Source organism: Protopterus annectens, chromosome 1.part2, assembly GCF_019279795.1.
Source record: "Protopterus annectens isolate FY-2018-M chromosome 1.part2, PAN1.0, whole genome shotgun sequence".
Classification (NCBI taxonomy): domain Eukaryota; kingdom Metazoa; phylum Chordata; order Ceratodontiformes; family Protopteridae; genus Protopterus; species Protopterus annectens.
This window is the reverse complement of record NC_056727.1, coordinates 727,161,145-727,175,207: the sequence shown is the minus strand read 5'-3', so window position 1 is coordinate 727,175,207 and position 14,063 is coordinate 727,161,145.

Genomic DNA, 14,063 nt, shown 5'->3' with positions numbered 1-14,063 from the left:
GCATACACACACAAGGTCCACATTGTTGTAAGTCCCTGGACCTCACAGCTGAACTGTTGGGCCTTGCTGTAACACAAACAGGTGTCACATTTGAACACACACTAATATTAGGGGGGTTTATATGGCTCTAAATGCTAGATAAGCATACTAGACTGCTACAGCAGTTGCCAATGCTAAGTAACACTTTAGTATGACTATCATGCATGTGTTGTTCTGTCACACCCATGTTTATATAATGTCAGTGCTAATCCCCCCAACAGCCATTGGCCACACTACTGTACAGAACACAGATAACATGGATCAGATCTTTGGCATTTAATGCTGAGCTACACATTTCACAGGTATGTCCCACTGCCCACAGGTACACACTGTATTTTCCATAGCAGTAGTTAAGCAGATGATCTATGCATAAATAAGTACTGCTGCCACATATGAATGGTTCACAATATGTAGACTATTCTTCAATAACATCTACTACATGCCACTAAATACATATGTGTCACATACCTTTCCTTTGTATGATTTGGTAATATTTCTTTTTCTTTTTCCTTTTCTCTGTCTCTCTCTCTTTCTCTCTGCCTCTCTCTCTGTCAGTCTCTGCAATAGAGTGATTGAGTTTGTTGGCAGAGATTGCAGCCTGCTGTTGTAGGTATTTGCACATGAGCATGTGATGGCCTCTGCAGCAATTAGTGGCCACCACTTGCTAATTGCATGCAGCCTGCTGTGTAGTAATTGCAGTAATCACTGTCATAGCAACCCAGTACTATAAATTGCTAACTTAGGTAGGCATGGCCGTTTCAGCTTTCCAAGATGGAGATCATCCTTGTTTGCTATGGACATCATTGTTTAAGACAGAAGGTTGGTATAGTTCTTATATCAGAAGCCAGGAGTGTAGCCAAAGATTTACATTTTGCATTCAGACCTAATGTTGCTGCTTCCAGTACCCACTTGTCAGTGTAGAAATGTACTCACCCCTCAAAATGCTACCCCAAGATACATGTAAAGATGTACTTTCTTTTCAACTTTTACAATTAACTGCCATACAAAGCTAGTTATTGAGATGTATTCCTTTGGCACAAGAATTGTTTGTGAACTGCTATACTGTGAATATTCATTTACTCAGTTCTAAACAGTTTGTGCTTTTTTAGTGTTGACATTAGCACAAGCTGCTCAGAAAAAACTGGACACGTCATTACTGTGAGTTTGCTTACCTACATCCTTGGTAGACCCTGCACACACAGCGCTTCCACCTGAAGGTGGCACAGGGCCAGTGGAGGAGGAGGTCCCAGGCTGGGCACCGTACCTGCTGGTGCCAGGTGCCATGGCCAACTGAGGTGGGACAGGTGGGTCCGCTGGGACTGGCCTTCCCATATGAACTATGTTTTAAAGGGTTTAATAAAGATATGGGTTAGTAAAACAGTCAACAGCATTCCCAATTAGTTATAACAGCATGCAGAAGTATTCCCATTAACCCAACACACCAGATTTTCAACAGTTGACAACCAAGCATAACACATGCATATATAGAACAATAGTGGACATTACAACAGCATACAGGTTGAATTGATGGCAACAGGCCACCAATATTGTGGTATTTTAACAGGGCACATGCAAAGAAATAAATGCAAATATTTATAAACCAATAGGGCATATGTCCCAACAAATATTTTGAGATTAGACATACCGATTGAGGTGTGGAATTGCATTTTTTATGCACATACAGTAGGGTGGAAAAAGATAGCTCAATTAACAACTTATATATTCTTCTAGTTTTCACTACATTCCTATTAACTGCAGTTATATGTCCATTACATGTATTATTACGCTACCCAATGTCCTTATATTGTGCAATTGGATTTTGCTAGATCATTATATACATGAGCTGTATCTTACATACAAACTGTCCAAGATGTAGATGTTACTGCTACATATTTTGAGAGTTGCTCGCACACACTACTGCTAAGATAGTACACTGACAGGTCTACTTTCATATAATTATCTAGATATGTTCAGATGAAAGTATCAGTTATATGTTAACATCTCCCTACATTTCTGGCAGCACACTGACATTTCTGGGGAACACAATACCAAGCTACTCATATGCCGGATTAACCTGTACATGCTGGGCATGAACCCAACAGTTGAGGGCTGTAAATATGCATAAAATCTACTGGCACTCTCTTCATCCACGTTATATGGGCCTATCATATCCAAGTGTGGGTTAACACTGCTTAATACAACAGTACTATTTGTAAAATGCAACAGTACAACAACATATCAAAGAAAATGACACAGACGCACTCCAGGATTTACACATTTATTAAAGGATTATTACACCTTTATTTATTGGGTTAAAACACTTTTGAAGGGTCTCTCATTTATTTTATATAACAGTACATGCAGAATAATTACTAACCTGCCTGATGATGCAGCCTTTGCAACCTATCTTCATGGACTTGCCGATTCATAGCCCGGACACCTGCAGCTGTGAAGTAAATGCAGTGATATTGAGACATATCTATTCATAGTATAGGCAAGCATAGCAATTCTTAACTACTTAATACAATGGCTACTTACTCAGTACTGGGGCATTAGGCATCGCACGGGACTCCTGGATCCACTGGTCCAGTTGATCCTCCTTACGTCCCTTCAGGTCAGAATAATGGTGCCTGACCTGCTCACCAGTCCAAGGAACACCAGTGGCACTGGTGAGATCATGAGCAAGACTGTTCCAGGTCTCTGTTTTGTATTGGGTGCCCTGGTATTGGCCCCACAGGAGTCTTTCCTCATGATTGTGGACAAGGAGCCAAACCATTACTTTGGTCTCCTCAATGCCCCAGCGTTGAGCTTGAAATCGAGTACCTTCTCCAACACCGGCCATGCTGACTGCAGAAGGGAGCTACAACCAGTTATGGCAAGTATTCCCACCTGTGGAGCTTAAATATGCCTCATTTCCCACACTTATTTGTGATTGGCCAGTTTTGAAAAAACTCAGTTGTAGGCACACCTGCTTAGCTGATGTTGGCAATATTTAATATTCCTTTGATAGATATGTGGCTGTTGAAAGTGCATGGTTAGGAAGTGCTGTCATGGCTTAGTGGTTATGTACTGTGACTATAGTGCACAGTATCCTGAGTTCTAGCCCTGTCACTGCTTTTTATTTTCCTATGTTTAATATTCCTTTGATAGATATGTGGCTGTTGAAAGTGCATGGTTATGAAGTGCTGTCATGGCTTAGTGGTTATGTACTGTGACTATAGTGCACAGTATCCTGAGTTCTAGCCCTGTCACTGCTTTTTATTTTCCTACTGGCCAGACCTGAATGGTTAAGGTACAGTAAAGGAGGTGTGGCCATGTTTAGCCGACTTTGCTCAACTTTGCTTGACTTTGCCCAATGTTGCTCGACGTTGCTCAATGTTGCTCGACATTCCACGACTGTGCGCTGGTTAGTGCGGTGCGCAGCTATGCGCAATTACTTTGTATGTGCGCTGGTTAGCACGGTGCACAGCTACGAGCAAATACATTGCGCTTGTTAACGCGGTGCTCAGCTATGAGCAATTGGTTTTAAATATGCTAAATACTGCTAAAATGTGCTTAGCAGTGCTTTATATTACTTAAAATAAGTTACTCATGCCTTAGAATGCATAACCCTTTCACCTTCATATATATATATATATATATATATATATATATAATTCGTTCACTACTACATATAACATTTGAATGCTTTTTACAAAACCTATACATGATAAATGTCAGGAAATATTTTTATATACAGATTTCTAACAGAAAATGGAATGTGCAGTAATAGGACACGAAATGGGAATGCCCCCTCTTTGTGCGAAGGCTCTAACCACTACGCTATCGCTATTTTGCTTAATTTGCATATTTTTTTCTTATTATCCTCTTTGGTGTCTAAACTGTTAACTGTAGCTAAGCAATGGGCAATTCCACGCAAACACGCACAAATATGGGCAGCTATATCAGAAATAAAACAAAAAAAAAAATTTCTTTTAATTTTTAAATTTGTACGAGGTTTAACATATGGGGGAGTGTAGTGTTACAATGTACACATGTGAGTGGACTCGCTCATGTAACTTGACATTTCTTGTGTTTTGTCAGTTCAGGGGTGTGGATTTTTGGACTGCTCTGCAGTCCGACATGCCCCCTACACTCGTACATCCTTCTTGTAAGCTTTAGAATTGAGGCAGCACACCCTCATTAATATGCATGGTGCACTGCCGTCATACTCTTAGACTGGTATTTCCGTGTAAGACTAATCTAGTCTTACACAGAAGATTAGTGAATCCTGGGGAATGTGAATTAATGCACATTTTCTGTAGTAAAAGAAGTCTGTAACTCTAATTATTGTCATCACTTTTATGTATAACTCACCACCATTTCTCCAAAAGTCACCAGATTTAGAAGGGATTAAAAGGGACAGAACTAAAATTTGTGTAAAAATCAGGATGTGTCCTGAAAATCCAGGAAAGATGCGAGGTGTGGCCCCAGCACTGACACCCACACTCCCTAGTGCATATACCAAAATTCTTCTCCTATTTATCACCCAATGTTGATAAATTGTATAATGCTTAGGGTTAAGGTCTTTTAATAAATAAATATATAATATAAATCCCTACCTTTCTTTTCTCCTGCCTCGTCTCCTTCTGTTCATACTACAAACCTGCTTTTCTCTTCTCCTTGTCCTATTTCTGCTTTTATCTCCCTCCTGTCCTCATCACATCACCCTTTTCCTGTATCCTACCAGTTCTTATATCCTTAAGACACCCTCCACTCTTATTTTTAGCTCCTTTTCAATTATGTGAAAGCTTGACAGTTAAAGACTTAATTCTATCATAACAAGCAGTTTCCTTGGATGCAGAGTTTTATTCCTGCAGCCTTTATTTGCCTACTCTGTGACTCTGACCAAGTTGTATAAATAGGCAGGGCTCTGGAGAAACTGGGCTAGGCTTTTCACTGGACTCATGGGCTGCTTAATAATTATGTATAAACTAATCTTATGTTCCTGACTAATTGCTATAAGCACTTCCTTTTATGAAGTTTTCCTCTATTCCCTTAGTCTTTCTCTGTCACTATCTTTCTTTCTGGCTTTCTGTGTTTCTCTCTCCACCCTTGTTTTTCTCTCCATCTCTCCCTCGCATATATATATATATATATATATATATATATATATATATATATATGTATGTATATACTTTGCATATAATTTGCATTTCATTAACAAGTTATATCACCAACTGCTCTTTATTTTATTTATTGCCACATATTTCAGAGTCAGAAACAGTGACCGAGTATTATTTGCAAAAGCATTTTCTTGCCCCACTGTCTAACTACTCTAAGGTATTCAGATGTTTACATAACTTATACCACAATCTTATAAATGTTTTTACATCTCTGATATTATTATTGTAGAGCTTTTCTCCACAGTCCTCTCTCCAGCACACACACACACACACACACACACACACACACACACACACACACACACACACACACACACACACACACACACACACACACTGGGCCTATCTCAGTGGACAGCTCAATTACTGAAGGCAAAAGAAGTAAATAAATAATAATAAAAAAAAATACCTATGGTGTTTCCTAATCCAAAGGCTATTCAGTTCACTGTAGTGTTACTGTCATTATATTTTATTTGGCTTTGAAGTAGATAGCTTATTAAAATGTAAAATTGTTAATAAGATTATTACTGATTTATTGGAATGATGTTTGATGTTAACTTTTTGACTGTTGAACAAAGTTCACTCCAAATATGTGAAATGATTTATATGCAGTCATTTAAAATGGTTCTGGTGTGTGTGAGCTTTGAAACAAAGAGAAAAATATTTATATTCACAACTGAAATCATGTCAACACTGATATAGTCATCAGGTTTGTATCAACAAGAAAGGCGGTGTTCCAGGTTGTTTCATGTACAGCATAAACATTACAGCAATGTGAGTGTGATTCCAGCATGACATTACAGCAATTTATTTAATTCAAGGGCAATGTTCTTTTTTTGGCATGCAGTGACGATTATTTCAGCATGACATTGTGCCAAATTTATGTAATTCAAGGGCAATGTTCTTTTTTTGCATGCCGAGATAAAATCGATTAACAACTATAGCCTTTTTTAATAACAAGTGTTAAACTACTGTAGTTCTGCAGTTTTCCATTTCTCCCTTGCTCCCAACTTTATGCTTTCTTTAAATCCTCCGGGGTATGGTTTGTTTATAACTCCTTCACAAAGGTCAACACAAAGTTGTTCCTGGTTACAGGACATTTACAAAAAAAAATAGATGCTCCACTGCCATCTTCATCCTAATGAGCATTCAAAAACATAGCAGACAAATGGAAGATCTGCTAATGATCTTGTGTTATCAATAATACTATTTTTGTCAATATAATCTGTGTATTTAAATTCCAAGTATCACAACTCCTCACACTCAAAATTCAAAGATTTAGGCTTGATTATTTCAATTAGACAGTGGGCTGCCTGAATCAGAACTTGTTTGCCCCCAGCAGGTGCAGCACTGCCCCTTACTTACTAGCTGCTCCACATATTTCCCCAGGTCTCAGAAGTCTGTACTATCTGCCACACTGATGTAGTTTTGCTGTAATAGTAAATGTGCTATAGTGTATTCAGCCATGCTTGTTCTGGGTCCCCTCAACTGAAGAATTCCCCAGTCTCCTAGACTCTAGCTGGGCCATTATATATGGAGGTTAGCCTATTTTTTTTTTATTAGGCTCCACACTTCTCAAACTTTATCCACAATAAATGGAAAAGTCTACCACATTGGTTGGATAAGAGGTCCCCTAAGACTCAGTTACTGAATTTGGTTATAACCAACTAAGACCCCCATTTCCAAAAATTGTGTACATACACACCACACACACACACACACACACACACACACACACACACACACACACACACACACACACACGCACACACACACACATTATATATATATATATATATATATATATAGTTGTGTCCTTTGTTTTACATATAATTTATTTACTTATGTTTGCTGTACATTGCATGATAATATGTAGGAGTCACATTTTACTGCAAATCTTGGGACTTGTATACATTTTTTAACACAACTTTATACTGACAGAACTTTGAACTTTATTGATAGTATCATTCCCCATATCATAAAACATAGTCCAGCTGTTAATCCTTTATAAATAAATTAGAATACTCTCTCTCTCTCACGTACACTTTCTCTGCATGAGTTCTGTGCAACCTTCCCTGTCCTTTAAACTTACCTTTTATGAAATAGTAAATTAAAGCCCCCATGCATGTGCAGCAGTCTGTACACTATGATTGACAAACTGACAGAATTATGTGCTACAGATGCAAACTGTGGATAATCTTCTTCATAAATAATGACCAGTAAGTGAAAATTTCCACCAGAACTACTAATACCTATCAGCGCATCTGACAAACCAGTTATAAAATGGAGTTCACCTATAAAATAAAGAGGCTTTGACTTAAAAGACAAAGCTAGAAAAAATCACATAACACAAAAATGTTATCACCAATTAAAACATTCACCATAGCTGCAGTCTGACATTATCCCCCCGATGAGATGTTCATGCATAATGCCATACAAACCAGCTCTCTCTTTACTGAATTAAAAGTATTAATATGCCCTGTACATTAACCTTAATAATACTACTTGCAGCTTTTATGACCTGAAACGTTGCCTTGCTAAGCACCATATGTGCCCCGACATCTTGTTAATTAGTGCCATAAAACTGAAAATCACTAAGCTTACCAGGTAAGAAATGGACTAATCTAAAAACAGCAATTTTATGATCATTTTCAAGTCCATATTGTTAAAAATGAGTTGCCCCCAGTTCCCAAATTCAAACATTTCTTTTGTTATATAAAAAATTAAACAGCATATCAAAGAAAGAGTAAAATGTGTGTCAAAGTATAGTTATTTAATTTTATAGAAGAGCCATATTATGTCTATCAAACAGTGACGGCCATTTATACCACTCATGTGATACACCATCATCCAACCATGGCATTTCAACAATGTGCTCTACTCCAACATTTTAAAGATGGCTGTGAAAACACCCAAGTCTATTAAACTAGGCACATCAAGGAACATACCATATGTGGAAACAGTATGCACCACTGAAAGAAGACCAGAAAACTTTTTAAAAAAATGAATTTGCCACCTGCAGTCTTCAAATCATAAATTGCATATACCCTTCAAGTAAGTAACTATTTGGCTTCTGTTGTGAAATCCCATATTTTTATATTCCATAAAAATTGGGGATACAGCTAAAACAAAAGGGGTTTCCATATCTATTGTGCATATGTTCATAAGCTCTCGCTAAGCTTACAATCAAAGGACACAATCATGAAGCTCAGCCACTTTACCCAATACTAGTGTGAGCATATCAGTGCCCCTTACTAAGTACTCTTTCTCCACGTATCCATGGTGAAAAATTGTGAAAATACATTCAGTCATCCAGACTGGTTTTAAAGGTTGCTAGAGAAATACTCTGCTTGATAGCCAAGGAGATCCTATTCCCGAAATGAGAGATACATTGGGTTAGGTATCTGCCATACTGATTGGTGTTGCTGATGTCATAGTGTAGGTTTAGCACTCTAGAACTGGTGTTTACATTATCACTTGTTTTGTTTATGTGAAGGAGTTCAAAGGAGGATAGGTTTGGCATAATGGTTAAGGTGCTTGCCTTATAAACATAAGGTGCAGGGTTTGATTCTCAAGTGGGATAATTGGCTAGGCTGAAAATGGTTCACAAGGGCAGTTAGCCTAGTAGTATTCTATGAACCTATATATAATAGTGGTGGGTAATATACAGCATGGAGGGCTAAGCTGAGATTGAAAAAATATTTTGAGCTCTCTCTGCTTACTGCTTGCTGCTTCTTGCTGTGGGATGGATTTGAGGTGTTCTTAAGACACTCAGTGTTGCTGGCTGGATTCTGCTAAAATTCAAAGTCTGGTTATATTTGCATTCACAGTCTGTTGCATACAGAAACTTGCAGAATATACAATGATGAGAGAATATACTTTGCAGCATTTGTCTTTAAGAGCAGTAACCAATAACTTTTTATAATAAACTAAACGGAAACACGTTACAGCTTAAAAGTACTGTTCCAACTTTACTTCTCATATAGTACAGATGATGTGAGAGATATAACATTTACCTTAGGACTTGTGTCCCTACCATACCTCTAACATAGCTGGATTTATACAGCTCTTTATATACACTTTTTAGTCATGCATAAACATATTTTTGAGGAAACACATTGCTCTGTATTCTATTTTGGAGAATTGCTTATCCTGTAGAAACAATACTAAGCTTCCTTGTTTAACAATGTCTTGTAAGAGACCAGCTTTTCTGACAGTGTGAATATTCTGTAACAGTGTCCTGATGTCCATGTAGAAAAACATATTTTTGAGAAAACACATTGTCAGAGATCAGCTTTTCTGACAGTGTGAACAACCTGTATTTTATTTGGATCTTTGTATAAAAACATCTGTTCTTGTGCCATATCCTGTATTCCATGCAGAAAAACATATTTTTGAGAAAACACATTGTCACAGTGTCATAAACATATCCTGTTGTTTTAGGAAACATATTGTGTCCATTTTTTATATGCAGAATAACGTCAGTGTTCTTTAAAAGCAGATTTTGCATTTTTGTTCTTGCATACATCCTGTTTGAGTCTGTAAGGGAAAAATGTCCATTCTTTAAAAGCAGATTTTGTATTTTTGCTCTTGCATACATCCTGTTTGAGTCTGTAAGGGAAGAATGTCCATTCAGCAGATTCCTTTTCCAAGCCATGGTCATTTAGTATGACTGCTGATCACATATTACTAAACTCTGTTTCTGCATTTAAGCAAGCCTTTTCTTTCAGCATATTTACAACATAATTAATTTCAGACTAATATTCATAAAATCTAACAATTCCCTCTGTTTTTAAACATACTCAAAACATTTTATATAGAAAACACAAGAAACAAACCTATAGTCTTCTATTGATACAAGTCAAAATGCAATTTTACATAGTTAATACAATGATATTAAGTATTACTACCAAACTGAATGTATTTAACATTTTTTCTTTTGCAGACCATTCTGTGAAAATATTTTATCAGTTATGAGCTGTGTCTGCTTTTTAGTTTAACTTGATCAATTTATTCTTTTGCAATCATAGAATTTTATTTATGACTTAGAACTGTTTCATTAACTCTTTGCAACTGTTGAATTAGAACCATGTGCTTCTGCAAGCATTTATACACTTCTGAAAATATACAGTTTCAATGTCATTTTAACCATAACATTGTGATCATGTCTTCGAACTGCTCATTAACATCTTGGTAAAATACTGAACTGGGCTTAGATAATAAATATTTGAAAGCAATTATTTTACTGGGGTAAAACCAGTGATATTACAACTTGACAAATTACTTTTGAACTTATTACAATGTATCCTGATCAGTATGCATTTACACAGACTGTTTGCTATTTATGCATTTCAACTTACTAGGTACCCTGGACCCATTATTTTCTTTAAATATGTTTTTTTCACACATATTCATTACTAGACATTAATTTCATTTGTACGGAATTTTTCTGCATTTGTACATACAAAGACTATCATTTGTACTGAAATTTTCTACATTTGTACATACAAAGACTGTAAAGTACATTTAGTCTAATCTTACAAATTTAATAACATTAATATTGAGCAAAATCTTGGAAAATGTTTGTCTCTTTAGAAATATCTAGTGGAATTGCCACCATATCCATATGTCCTGTTATTTTAAACTACATACTCAGCAATTAGAAACATTGATGTTTTTTTTATACCAACATTGTTTTGCCAAAAGCATATTAAAAATAGTGACCAATCTTGTTCAATTTTTTACATATCTTTACTCTCTTTTATATAGCTGTAATCAATTTTAAGCCATCTCTTGTTTTTTTAAACTATCTCTTGTATAACTTTACAGTTTAACAGGTTGTAAATACAATTTAATTCTAAACAATACAATAATAACCATTATGATAGCTATTAACAACTTGTAAAATATCTTATCCTGTCAGGTTTAATCCAGTTTACCAGTATTTCTAATACACTAATACCTGTTTTTTCCTCTCCCTAAAAGAGTACTGTCAAGAAGGAATGAGATATTTTTTCCTGTAGCTTTATTTTAGACCCTTATTATTTATTTTTATGTAGCTTTATTTCAGACCCTTGTTGTTTATTTTTCTGTAGCTTTATTTCAGACCCTTGTTGTTTATTTTTTCTATAGCTTTATTTCAGACCCTTGTTGTTTATTTTTCCTGTAGCTTTATTTCAGACCCTTGTTGTTTATTTTTCCTGTAGCTTTATTTCAGACCCTTGTGCAGTACTGCTTATACAGTCAGTGTAAAACTGAGAAAGTACCCCTCCCCCTGTAGTACTTCAGCACTGTTTACCTGCCCTATGCTGTGAGAATAGAATGTATGTCAGCCCAACACTTTGGTTATACATTTATTTTATTAGGTTACTAAATAAAGCTTTCACTGTATATTACCTCTAGTAGGTATTTACACCCTCCTGCACAATTGATTTAAACTGTATATATACTATAGCCCATTTGCTGGCTGTACTTGATGCAACTGAGGGTTTTTTTTTTTGTCCTTTTAACATTTACTTGCAAACAGATTATAAGTGACATCTATGCACAATTGTGGCATTTTATTACAATTACCAAATAGTGTTGCCTGTAAACATTTTAACAATTAGGTTTTAATAACAATGATGCTTTAGAAAAACTCAAGCTACTTGTCTGGCAATCAGTCTTGTTGTTTATCTTATCTTTCCAGCATTTCCTGTAACTATTCATTCAGTCTAGGAAGGTCTGAGCTCACATTTTATATTCTGTAAACTATAGTTAATTCTTTTGGCATTTTTCCTTTAATGTGATTGTGATTTGCATAACTATGCATTTATACAACATAAATAGACATTATTTTACAATTACCTTACATGGATTTCAGTATTTTTGTTTTATTTATTTAACTATTTAACTGTCCTGCCATTAATTTTACAAAAACTGTTTGAATAATACCATCTGTGATTTTCTTTTTAAAATTCAGAACTTTAACTGTTTGGTGTTACTGTATTGTAAAAAACAAAATAGATATTAGTTTAACCAACACATTTATATTTATATTATTTATATTTGCTGTTGTCTGCCTGTTATTCTTGTGTATTGTAACAGATGTACTCTAGATGAAAAGAACACACATGCATGTCTGTCTTGTATATGTATATCTTTATACAAGCATGTCATGTCTTGTGACTTTAAATTTTTACTCATCTATTTTTATTTAATTTATATATTATAATACACTAGAACAGTTTTGTTTACCTTTTGACTATGCTAATGAATGGCATTCATATGCTTTACTTTACTGTAGATGTCTTGCTTTAACTGAATGAAAGTAAAACATTTAAGAATGATTTGTCCAGACATCAGATCCTACCATCCTACCATGTATGTTTAACCATTTTCAAAACATAAACATATTATAAAATATATTTCTTTTGCACAGATTAACTGTGTATGCAGGAAGTTCCCAGTCTCTGTCAGTTCAGCTAATTTATTTCCTTTATCCTGCAACTGCTGTTGAATTTTCTGTGATGTTGCATGGTCTTTCTGACATTCTTTAGTAAGCTGTTCTGCTGAATTTGAAACTCCTATGCACTTTTGAAAAGATGTATGTATAACTTGTCTAAGCTTCCTGAACTCATTGTGTCTGTCTTTCCGAAGTTTACTACATTCCTTTGTAACAAAATGTACTAGGGGTTCTATCAGTAACTGATTTGACTCACATGTGATGACAGGAAATAACTGTTCAACATCAGAATGTAATGGAAACACTTTACCCTTAGTTAATTCTTCAGATCTGTTTTTACAGTCTATTTTTTTTTTGCTGGCTGGATTCTGCTAAAATTCAAAGTCTGGTTATATTTGCATTCACAGTCTGTTGCATACAGAAACTTGCAGAATATACACTGATGAGAGAATATACTTTGCAGCATTTGTCTTTAAGAGCAGTAACCAATAACTTTTTATAATAAACCAAACGGAAACACGTTACAGCTTAAAAGTACTGTTCTAACTTTACTTCTCATATAGTACAGATGATGTGAGAGATATAACATTTACCTTAGGACTTGTGTCCCTACCATACCTCTAACATAGCTGGATTTATACAGCTCTTTATATACATTTTTTAGTCATGCATAAACATATTTTTGAGGAAACACATTGTTCTGTATTCTATTTTGGAGAATTGCTTATCCTGTAGAAACAATACTAAGAGCACTAAAAATACTAAGCTTCCTTGTTTAACAATGTCTTGTAAGAGACCAGCTTTTCTGACAGTGTGACTATCCTGTAACAGTGTCCTGATGTCCATGTAGAAAAACATATTTTTGAGAAAACACATTGTCAGAGATCAGCTTTTCTGACAGTGTGAACAACCTGTATTTTATTTGGATCTTTGTATAAAAACATCTGTTCTTGTGCCATATCCTGTATTCCATGCAGAAAAACATATTTTTGAGAAAACACATTGTCACAGTGTCATAAACATATCCTGTTGTTTTAGGAAACATATTGTGTCCGTTTTTTATATGCAGAATAACATGTCAGTGTTCTTTAAAAGCAGATTTTGCATTTTTGTTCTTGCATACATCCTGTTTGAGTCTGTAAGGGAAAAATGTCCATTCTTTAAAAGCAGATTTTGTATTTTTGCTCTTGCATACATCCTGTTTGAGTCTGTAAGGGAAGAATGTCCATTCAGCAGATTCCTTTTCCAAGCCATGGTCATTTAGTATGACTGCTGATCACATATTACTAAACTCTGTTTCTGCATTTAAGCAATCCTTTTCTTTCAGCATATTTACAACATAATTAATTTCAGACTAATATTCATAAAATCTAACAGAGATCACCCCATAGCAGTCTTTGTGTCACACTGAGTAA